Here is an 11,523-nt window from a genome sequence, read left to right on the forward strand (position 1 = left end):
TGCACATTGCATGCTGTCATTGCCACCACCCTCTCTCCATCTCCAGGCATCTGAGCTACAGTTAAAGATTTGGATTAACAGGAGCAGAGTTTTGCATGGGCAGCGATGCTGTGAAATCAATGAAACCCAAGAATGTGGACCCTGAGCTTGTGAGCAGCCACAGACACTGGAATATCAGTAAGCAGCATGACTGAGGCTAAACTTGGTATCATAACAAAGCGTGGGTCTAAATAAAAGCTGCCTTAAACTCCCTGGAGGTTTGCTGCTTCTACATGAGGACTTGTCAGAGACTAGCTCTCCTACAGAAACAGCCATACCAAATATAGTGTGCTGGAGTAAATGCAAGAGGCAGCACTGAAAGAACACTAAAATTGTTTTACTTTCTTGCTTTCTTTCTTTTCTTTTTTATTTCATGGATGCTGTATCTTACGGCATTTGTGTATTTGCCTCTCTAGCTCTGTGATTCCCTCAGTTATTGATACAACACAGCCATTTTCAGAAGCTCCAGGTCTTTCTAAAGGCCATGTTTTGCGTTGAGAGACTCCATAGTGTCCCGGACCCTGAGAAGCTGGGTGAGCAAGTTGCTCTCTCAGAAGTCTGTCAGCCGCCAGGAGACACCAATTATGTCACCTTGTCTGATGGTGTGCTGCTGGTGAGTTGCATAGTTAGCTTTGATTTAGCTGTGTATTTACAGGCAGCAAGGTGCAGCTAGGACAGGAAGCAGCCAGACACAATAATACAACATTACCCACTTTACCACAATGGTGTCTTTTTATAGAATGGTAGAATGGCTTGGGTTGGGAGACACCTTAAAGACTATCCAATTCCAACACCCAGGGACATCATCTGGTTCCATGTAAGGGACACCTTCCCACAGACCATTTTCTGGCAACTTCCCTGCTGGCTCTTCCCTCCTGCTCTGTTCAGGATGGCATGTGTTCCTCAAGCAGCTGCTGGGACCTGCAGGAAATTTGCAAGCATGTCAAGCTGCAGGACCTGTGAAGACAGCAAAGCAGTGACCTTACCTGGAAGCGTAGGTACACCAAAGCTGAAGGCAAAGCTCTCCTGGTTCAAAGAATCTTGGATTAGCACCTGTGGGTTTCAAAGCACAGCAGGCAGTAACACTTATGGGAAGTTTCATTCTTTGGGCCTTTTCTTTCCACACAGTCTTCCTCCTCTGCATCTTCTTTTTAAATTTTTTTTTAGTTTGGAGTTGCTCAAACTTCAGCACACAAAGCAGAATGTAGCGAGCCCCTTGTATGTCAGTACAAAACCCTTGCTAGAAATGGTTTTGATTGAAGCCAGGCCAGCTCTCACCTGCCCCAGTCCCACACCCTTTCAGTGCCCCTGAGGAGCGACCTTGCTGGAAAACTCTGCAAGCCACTGAGTCTGGCGCAGCTCCGTGGCAAGCCAGAATAAAGCACAGCCACACTCCTAAATTCCCCTCTGGGCTGTGAGAGGGATAAGATGTCCCAGCAGTTTTGTGTCTGTACAGAGTACATTTGCACACTGCAAAGTGTGGGTCTTGCTTGCCATGGGGAGGGACAGAAACCGAGCGATGCCTTCCCTAATGACCCCTGCTGTAACACACCCCTGTGGGTGCCAGAGCGAGGTCAGCCTAAATAAAAGCAAGGCTTTGGACTGCTACAAAACAGGACATGTCCTAGGAGAGGGTACATGCCTCTGAATGAGGGATGGCCACCCGCGCGGCAGAGATCACCTGACGCATCAAACATCGTCAGCAATCTCATATATAAGCCCACGCCTTTATGTTTTAAAGTTAAAGTAATATTCTGAATAATAGGAGTACACTCATTCTTGGAAAGAGTAGAACACGTAGGATCTTTTCTATTTCAGTGTTAGAAAAAAGAAGGGGACAAAGCACTGGGAATTATTGTTTCTTAGCTGAACTCTTGTAGACTGAGTTTTGGTCCTGAGTGGGGTGGTTTTGTGTGACACAGTGGTAAATTTCCGAACAAAGAACTTCACGATACAGAGACAATGCTTGTAAGAAGCTTTTAACTCTAGGTATGCTGGCGGTCATTTTGAAAACTTCTGATATCTTTTCTTTTCTTCTCACAGCAGTGCTTGCAAATGGATTGAAATCTTCCATGGGGATTTCTGTTACAAAGTGTGTAAAAATTTAAGTGCTTTGTAATCTCTGTGAGAAGAGATAGTATCAGGTAGGGTAGGTAATTTGAATTACTTAGGGCAATGATGCTTTTGAAAGCCTTACTTCACTCTTGTGAAAACTAGTTGGTAGCAAAATTACATTCCAAAAGCTTCTCTGCATACTCCCCTAATGAACTTCTGATTTACGTGCAGTTTGTAGATATGACTTCTTTCTCCTAATGTCATTTTCTTCCTTTTATTCAAGGCAGCTTTCTGGTTTAGGGGGAAATATTATGTAGCGTGTATAGCCGCTGTGGAGGAATTATTGCAAATACCTCATTTGTAATCCTTTTGTTCTCCCACTCTGAAACCCCACGTCTCACTTCTCCATGGAGGAGAGGATATTGTGTTTGACTTATTACAAAGCCTAAAGCATTCTTAGGATTAACTGCAGCTAATCACTGAAAATATGCCTTCTCATTTTGGAACTGTTGTGGCTCTTCAACATGGGAAAAGTGCTTCCTACTTAAAAATCTATTTTTCCTTTAATTTTTGTTTCCCTCCCAAAGGATGGGCCTGGGCCTCACCAGCATGCCTAATAATGTCATCAGGACTAAGGATATGAGGAGGATGAGGTGTCCTATACCCAGCAGTGAAACATGCCAGTACAAAGATAAAAACCAAAAGTGACTGGACCTCAGACAAAGGAGGAGAAGGGAAGTTGTTGAGGTCCCCACACAGATGTCTGACTACAAGTCCACCAAGGTGCATTGAAACTGTGTCACAGCTCAGCCTCTTCTCCCCAGTGCCTGTGGAGGCAGCTTCCAGCATGACACATCCCATCTTTGACTCACCAGGTAAGGCTGAGATATCAGTATGAAAATTGGGCAAATATTGACTTCTTTTGACACACAGAAACCTTCTTGTACCTATTTATATATTTATGTATTGTTTCCATACATATATATTTATGTAATGTTTCCAGCTTACACATGACTATGGGCTGGAATGAATAGTTTTCTAAAGGATAATTCTGAAGAAAGTGATGTCAGATACTGTCAGTGCTGGAGTTTAAAAAACTGATGGCTAATCTAGTGTTTTCCAATAAGCCACCCTGATTTACAGCCTGGAATAAAAGTTGTCTCCAAAAGTAAGTGAAATAAACTTGTACTTCAAGTCATAAAAAAGCTTCATGAGAGGTTGGGATAGGAAAAATATCCCTTTCTGACATGTTACTTTATAACTGTGGAATGTGTGAAACTGCTTGCATCTTTCTCTGAAGGGTCTGGTCTGGGCACTTTTAGATACTAGGTAAGTAATTTTAAAAATGTATAGATTCTCCAACTTCTTTCAATGGAAATATAAGTTTTCAAGGATGTTTTACACTGGTCAATTGCTATGTAGAGACCAAGAACTTCATTTCCTCAATCACATTTCATGATTGCATTAGAAGGAGTACACAGATGCCTAGGGACCAATGAACCACACGAGGAAAACCATGAGACAACTTAGACCAGGAATCAGATTCTGTCTGACAGTTTTCTAACACCTGATGTGTTTAAATCAATGCTTGATTTATGCGTTTTTTTTTGTTTTTTTTTAATTGCAGAAGACATGCTTCAATTCAGCTAGAAAATAGGAACTTAAGGAAAGAGCTTGAAAGTCTGTGGCAAGCCTATAAGGACTGATGTACAACACAATTGTAAAGTTTAATTCTAGACTGAAAATCAATGAATATACAAAGATTCATATTTCTAAGAAAACAAAGACATAAATCTACAGCCATTTTGACAAATGATGTGCGGATTTCTCCTGGGGAACATGCAAAGAAGGCCCACACCTACGGAAAGGCTGTCCCAAGATTATGTCACCTACATGTATCATGAAGGAATTTTCTTCTTGGCTGCTCAGAGGAGGATTTTTAACATTTGCCTTTCATTTACTCCACAACATTTCATTTCTGAGTAACTTGTACTCCTTCACACCATTTTAATTTGATGGCATGTACAAGTAATGCAGAGACTTTTCGTTCCTAAGGGAAATTAAGAAAATAATTCATTCTTTCGCTCAGTAACTCAACTGAATTCAATTTGGGTTCATTCTTTTAGGAAAAGTGTTTACCTAGTTCTGTCAATTAAAATATGGAAGGAAAATGTCAATAATACTGACCATCTTGTCATCACAATTCTTAGTTCTTTCATGCCATGCTTCCTCCACAGAGCCTTTAATTTTGCAGAGGGAAAAGCTAATATAAAGACTTAGAAGGCTTAAGTCACACCTGTAATTTCTGCATGTTACTAAATACTAACATATACTAGGTGCATGGAACAAAACTTCAGGAAACCAGTTTTCACATTGATTTGGTTTTTTGAGCTCATTTGTAAGGTTTTAATTTTAATTTTTTTTGTTATGTTTACTTCGATATATATTTGCCAGATGAATTGCATGCACAGAAAAAGGTGTAACAAAAGGGCAGAAGTATCAGCTGCATTATGTTCTCCTAAGAGACAGAGAAAGAACATTATTTGGAAATTTCTGTGGCACAGGGCCGTGCTGGCAGCTGCTGGTCTCATTCCTATCCCTTACATGGAATTGTTAACACAAGGACGCATGTGGGAATGACTGAGGACTGGAGAGGCCATGACCAAAGTGAATATTGATTCTCTTTTTCCTTGGTGTGGCTGCCTATGTAGAAAACATCAATCAGTAGGGCAGCCTGAGAGAAGGCCGAATGAATTAATGGAGGAGAGAACCCTCTCAGAGCTACTGAACACACAGAAAATCAGCCTGGCTTGGGGTGTGTCTGGGCTGCAAGTGCTTTGCAGTAGCGAGGAGAGGCTGCTTGCGATTCTCTGGTCTCACGCTCCTCGTTCCAGCATCAGCTCTAGGGCGTTAGCATTAGCTGTTCTTATTTCATTATGCTTTTATTTACTGTTGGCAGGAGAGGAGGGCTGGAAGCTGCCCAGAGTGCTGGCTGCAGCCACCGAGAGACCTCTCTTTCCCCAGGGCTGGCTGCAGCACAGAATTGATGGGCGCTGAGTAAATGTGTTTCATATCCAGAGCAAATTTTCCTGAGTGCCTAAATGGCTTGAAACTGCAGGTTCTGTTGGACAAGATCAAGTAACTTGCTTGGGAGATTGCTTCCAGTTAGTTTTCTCTCTTTTTGTCTCTCTCTCTGTGTTTGTGCATTTTCAATTATGTAGAAATGTATCATTTAGCTCCACTTTGTTTTATTTAAGCAGGCAAAGAATGGTGAGCTTCAAAACTGCAGGATACCTTGAAATCTTTTAACTTCAAACATTCTGTCTCTGATAGGAAAACACGTATTTCCTTTTTAATTCTCAATCATGTTAACTGGTACTGGTGACTTTGTACCCACAAGCACAGAACACTAGATGGATAGACTGCAGCAAAACAAGTTACATGTTGTATTTAGAAACAAGTACCTTTAAAAAATTTACCTGTCTGCCAAGACTTGGAAAAACAAGAAAGCAAGTTCAGCTCAGTACACTGAGCAGTTCCTCACTGCCTGACTCTCCTCATGGCTTCTGGGAATGCCTGGCATGCAGGTAACACACGCTGAGCAAGAGCCAAAAAGCCCTTTGTTGCTTGTAAAAATGAAACAAGCACCTTGTTGGAAAACAGCTGTTTTCAGAGGCATTACAGCTGTGGATGATGCTGTAGCCACTCTTCTCAGCCATCAGGCAGAGTGCCTACCAGGGACCAACTTTCAGCAGTGGCAGTAGGTAAGGTGTATAACAAGGATAGGTCCAGTTGTCCTGTGCCAGAGCATCCTACCTTTCTTTATACCTCCATTGCACAAACAACACACACTAACAGCAAATATTTGCATGAAACAAGCAGTGATGAGATATATGAAATATACCTATTTAATTGTTCACCGTCCGCTAAGTCAGGAGAGCCCCACCCTGCACTGTTTTGACCTCCAGTTCTTTCCTGACTCATCTGCAGCTCTGCTGTTTCATGGTGGGAGATCTTTCAGTTCTGGCTTTGCCCTGCCCGTAGCATCTGGTGCTGCTCTCTCCTAGTGTGACTGCTCCTGGCTGCCCTTTTCTGAGGAAAAGAGATGATTTTTTGAGGCTGTGGTGATCTGGTATGGCAGGTGCTGTACAGTCTCAGATAGGAGGTCTTGACTAGCAGAGTTTCCTCTCTGTTCAAGAGCTCCCAAGCTGAATGCCTTTGCAACCTCCTCCTGGGCTTGTGGGTGGCATCAGGTGCTGGGGCTCTTTCACACTGCAGAGCTTGTAACATCTGGCTGATGCCATGGGTTATAACAATAAATGACACCACACACAACAAACATCTCCAGGGCTTTCTCCAACTTCAGTCTCTAATCTCTCAGGCTTCCTGTGCCCCGTATCTGTCTATAATGCTTTCAAAATGACAATCCTGGTGATTGTCATGAAGAATTCATGTGAAGCTGGTGCAGAGGCTGGTAAGAGGCTGCCCTGACCCTCTGGGCCTGGGAGTGTCACATTCTCTCTGTGTATGAACTGAAAGTGGAGAGGGTACAGAAGGGTCAGACAGACATCCCTATGACCCTGCTTTCCTCTGTGTCATGGGACTTTTGTGCACAATTGGCAATTACAGATGTAGCCCTGAGACTCACACCAAGCTTCTGACCTGTTGTCACACACTATTTTATGCAGCATGTCATATCCAACATGACTGTAATGTCTTCTGTCTTACTCACATCCAGCTCTGTCTCCTGCTTTTTTTAACTTCTCTCCCAGGAATTTCTCTTAGGCAGACTTTTCTTCCATTATTCAGACTCAAATCACTTTTCACCACTGTTTTGTTCCACATCAAAGCCTGTAGCCTCACCCCCTTTGCACTTAGGGCTCCCAAAAGCCTGGAAAGCTTCTGAGGAAGCTGGTCTCTGTGGAGCTGGGGCAATGAGCTGGGGTGGCTGTACACGTTCCTGTTATTGAAAGCAAACAGACCTGTCCGCGCTTTTCATTCCCTCCCCCCAGGGATTTGGCTGGGCTATCTCCCTGCCAGTTCACTGTTTTCCCTGTCTGACAGTGTTTGCTGTGGGCAGTCAGGCTTGGCCAGAGGATATGCTCCATGGCTCTGCTCAGGCAAGCCTGTCTCCCACATGTTCAGTGTATGTTGTGTGAAGAATGTCAGACCTCTGCTGGAGCTACTGGGTGGCTCCCTAAGAGAGATGCTGGGAGTCAGCACAGGCACATCCTGCAGTGCCCACTGTGGGCTGTAGTGATGCCAGAGCCTCCCTTCTGGGCTGTGAAGGTTTTGCAAACAGCCCTTCTGTGTGGCTCTCTGTGCAGCACATCTGGCTTGCTGTATTCCAGAGACATTGTTGGGCAGTACCCTTGCCTCACCTGAGAGCTTTGGAGGCCCAGTGACATGTGTTACACTTGTCTGAGAGCTCAGCAGGGACCTCTTTGTGATGCTGGCTGATCTCTCCAGGGCTGGATCTGCTTCTCTCAATAATTTCGCTTGCACTCTGGAATCCCATAAGCGGCTCTTGTTTTAATCAGGGGCTCCATAATGTCTCCAAAGAAATATGTAGTGTCAGAGATCTTACATATGAAACATAAGGCTCAATTGCCTCATATTTTTATTTTTGGTTTTGAGTACAATTACTGAGTCCCTCTACAGTCTTACTGTGTCCAGGTCAGGTCTTCAAATAACTTTCTTGATGGTTCAATTGCTCCAAGTATTATTTTGAAAATAATAAGTGACTCTCTCAAGCCACTTCTTGTCCTTTTTGTTCAGTGAGACAGTGAAAAGTTTTACTTCCATGTTTTCTCACTCTTTCATGGCCAGCTACACGTATCAATTCCCTGCTCATGTAAACACTTCAAACTGGTCTTTTGAGCTCTCAGTGGCTCAAGTCCCTTCTGGCAGTTCATCTGCTCCATTCCCAGAGTGTCTTTCTGTGTTTACTGCACTGGCTGATGACATAAACTCTGTCCCACCTCTCAGAAAGGGACAGTTTATCTCCAGCTGCAGCTCATCCCTTTGGAACAGCACTGCTACTGATGTTAATAAGAGAGAAATCCTGTTTGAGTCTGTAGCAAACATCCCTCAGGTAGCTGCAGCAAATGAGGAAATATTTAAAGGTGAGCTATGTCCTAATATCATCTGTTGGAAAGGACTTTATGTTTCATATATTTCATGTTATTGCTCTGAAAGACTAAACGCAGGAGCACATTTCCAATTGAAATGCTTGTGGAAATTAAATCCATGTTTAAATGAATTTGAAACTTTTAATGCAAAATTGAGCACTTAGAAATTTTGCATCAACTCCAACTTAATTAAAATTAATAAGGTTTCAGAGAGTTTTAGTTGGGATAGATGAGGAAAGAATTTGGCCTTAAATGTGTAATTAAAATACAATTACATTGGAAGGAAGTAATTACTGAGGTTGTACCTCAAAAGCATACCTAATGGGCTATCAGGAGAAAAGGTTTATGTGTTTGGTTCACCAGCTATATAAGATATAAAAGGATGTAGTCACTGAAAGAGAGAGATATTAACAAGATCATTTAGGTAGATAGTAGCAGCTCTTTTATGGTCAAATCATTCTGGCTACGGTTAGGAAGGGGATCACTTCATCTTAGTTTGGGGTGTGCAAGCGCCTCCATAAGTTTTCCTTCTGAGGCATTTAATTGTTTCCCAGCCCTCTCATGGGGCTGTGAGAGAAGGAAGTGTTGTTCAACCAGGGTCAAACATCTCTGGATGAGGAAAAACTTAGTGCTGAAAGACCTCAGCTGTCTGAGTTTAGGAACTATTTGACAAAGGACTTCTCAAAGTGGAGGACCTAATCTGACCCTGGTTGAAACCATGGCAGGAATGTGGAATCTCTTGGTCCCTGCACCAGTCTGTATGAAGCCCTGAGCACAGATGTGGTGACAGTTTTCCATAAACCTAAACTTGGTGGTTTTTTTACATATTGCCCTGGCACACCTATGAAAAATGGTTTAATAAATATGATATTCCACAACAAGCACAAAACAGACAGCTTTGGGAGTTAGAGTTGAAATGTGAGCATTAAAAGTGAAGCCACTTTGTACTCTGTGGAGACAGAACAATCCATCATGTGTTTGATTTGTTTTGTTTTGTTTGGCTTTTTTTTTTTTTTTTTTTTTTTTTGTGGGGGGTAATGTGATAGATTTTGGTTTTGGAGTCAGTGGTGAGGTTTCTGTTGGCTATACAGAAGTTTGGATTAGGTTCATGGAAATAAATGAATTCTATTTTATCATAAGCTACATAGATAGTCAAAGATGCAAGGTTCACAGGCCCATTTGGACCAGCTCCTTTCCAAAGGTTCAGAGTCATGGATTGCATCGAATGGCCTGGAACACCTGGGTGTAACCTTGAGTTTGAATCACATCAAGATGATTTGATTGTAAGTTCTTGATTTATACTTGTTTCTTCACATAACTTTCTGAGGTGTTAAAATGTGATTTTTACAAGTTCAGTGTGTTTTGTAGAAGAATTGTGGGAGGGGAAATGTGTGGTGTCCCCTGTGGTACAGTATCAAACACAGTGTAAGTAGCCTGATGTTTTAATCAACAGATACATGCCCTTGGCAAAGAAGTGATTTTAGCACTTAGTGAAATGCACTCTGCTGAACTGTTGACATTCAGTTCACAGTCAAACTTTTATTGGTGAAGAGAAACACACCCTTTGTATTGAAGATTTAGCTCAGTAAAATAAAATCTGGTGACAGAAATTTCTCTCCACCCTTACATTCCCTGCAGCAATGCTTGTTACATGGATAAGAAACATGTAGAGCTTGACTTAGCCTTTTTTACACCCAAACCAGATGTCTTCAGTAATAGTCAACCAGGATATTTTTCAACTTTTTTTATTTTTATTTTAATTATTTCTATTTTTAATGCAATACTGAAGATGTGGGATTGTCAGTGTTGTGGTACTTCATCACCTAAAATTGTTTCCATGTTAGAGCTCCCAAAGAAGCCTGAGAAGGGGTGTTTGATATATGAAATTATCAGCACTTGTCAACAGTGCAGGACTGAGTGAACTCAGCCTTCTGTGGCTGTAATAGCACAAGCACTTCCTTCCCTTAAATAGTTTTTTTCTCTTCCCCCAGGTCTTGTTGCAGCTCACACCTGAAAAAGCAGCCTTTATATCTTCCTCAAGCTAATTAAATTCAGATTCAAGCAGAGGAGCAATATTGCTAAGTGTCCTTTTGTTAACTTGTTGGTCTCTGAAGATTCTCACATTTCAACCTAAGTGGCAGCAGAGTTCTCAGCCATGGAAACCACATCTGGAGAAATCCCACCTCTCAAAATCACAAAGCTCTTAAGGATTTACATGGGATGACATTAACTACTAGGGTCAAATAAATGTACTGAAAACATACTCCCAATCACAAAGGTCACTGAAAAGCCACTCAGGTTTGGCAGTTTTGCGTTTTTGTAACCATATGAAACATTTTTTAATGCTTTCCAGAATGGGTGGAGAAATTCGTCAAAGCAACTAATGGCCTGAAGTACACTGCTGAAGCAGGCAAAGACTGTTGCTTATGTCCACACAGCATCAATATCAGCATATTTTCAGTGTGACTTACCTCCTGCAATCTTCCCCCAGAGGCACTGGTCGAGCAGGTGCTGTCAAATGGAGAGCATCATGACGGCTGAGCCCTGTTCAAAGTGTCCAGAGGCTGGATGGAGGCCATTCAAGCTTTTTCACCTGTATTTTACACCAAGTTTGGAACAATGTGGTTTAATTGATATGCTGGTGTTCAACCAGATCTTGGACTTGATGATCTTGGAGGTCATTTCCAACCCTAATGATTCTATGAATATAGGTATTCACTGACAGACGTCTGTGCCATTCAGTTTACAGGATTGTCCAAGTGCTAGGGATTTATATTTTGTTTCATTTACAAGATTAAAAGATGTCTTTAGTCTAAGTGTTTAATTTGTAAGCCCTGTAACAAGACTGTATGAGTTATGTCCAAGAATATCGGGATTAGGCAACAGTTTTGCACAGGGATGTGGGATAATGCTTACTTCCTTTTTTTCCTTTTTTTCTTTTACTCATTAAAGGTGAAACACAAATCTGTGCATTTTTAAGCAGCTCTCTGGAATTTCATGGCCTTATAATTACAATCTATCGTACTGAAAACGAAATCTGAAATTAGACATAAAAATCACAATATTACCAGTCCTGGATTTAAGGCTTATATTGCTGTGAATTTCTACGAAAATATTTAAGAATCAATTTAAATGCTAATGGACTTGTTTGCCATAAAACTAGGCAATAGTCACACTCAATAGCTGCTTCAGAGCCATAGTATGGGTCTTCCCTTCACTGGACTTCACTTGTGACATTAAATTTAGAGATGTTGCTGTGTATCATAGACCTATGCAAAAGTGGGGGGCAGGGGGAGGG

General features: G+C 41.9%; 1 long non-coding RNA gene across 2 annotated transcripts in view; it reads left to right on the forward strand.

The window, feature by feature from the left end:
- LOC134422030 (uncharacterized) overlaps positions 1-11,204 on the forward strand; it is a 79,663-nt gene extending 68,459 nt beyond the window's left edge. The window contains exons 4-7 of one of the 2 annotated variants that reach the window (XR_010028719.1): positions 456-652; positions 2,682-2,969; positions 3,722-9,508; positions 10,217-11,204. This is a non-coding gene — a long non-coding RNA (uncharacterized LOC134422030). The remainder of the gene's footprint in view (positions 1-455; positions 653-2,681; positions 2,970-3,721; positions 9,509-10,216) is intronic. The other variant, XR_010028720.1, reaches the window with a different exon arrangement.
- Positions 11,205-11,523: the final 319 nt, after the last annotated feature.

Source organism: Melospiza melodia, chromosome 1 (genome assembly GCF_035770615.1).
Source record: "Melospiza melodia melodia isolate bMelMel2 chromosome 1, bMelMel2.pri, whole genome shotgun sequence".
NCBI classification, from domain to species: Eukaryota; Metazoa; Chordata; class Aves; order Passeriformes; family Passerellidae; genus Melospiza; species Melospiza melodia.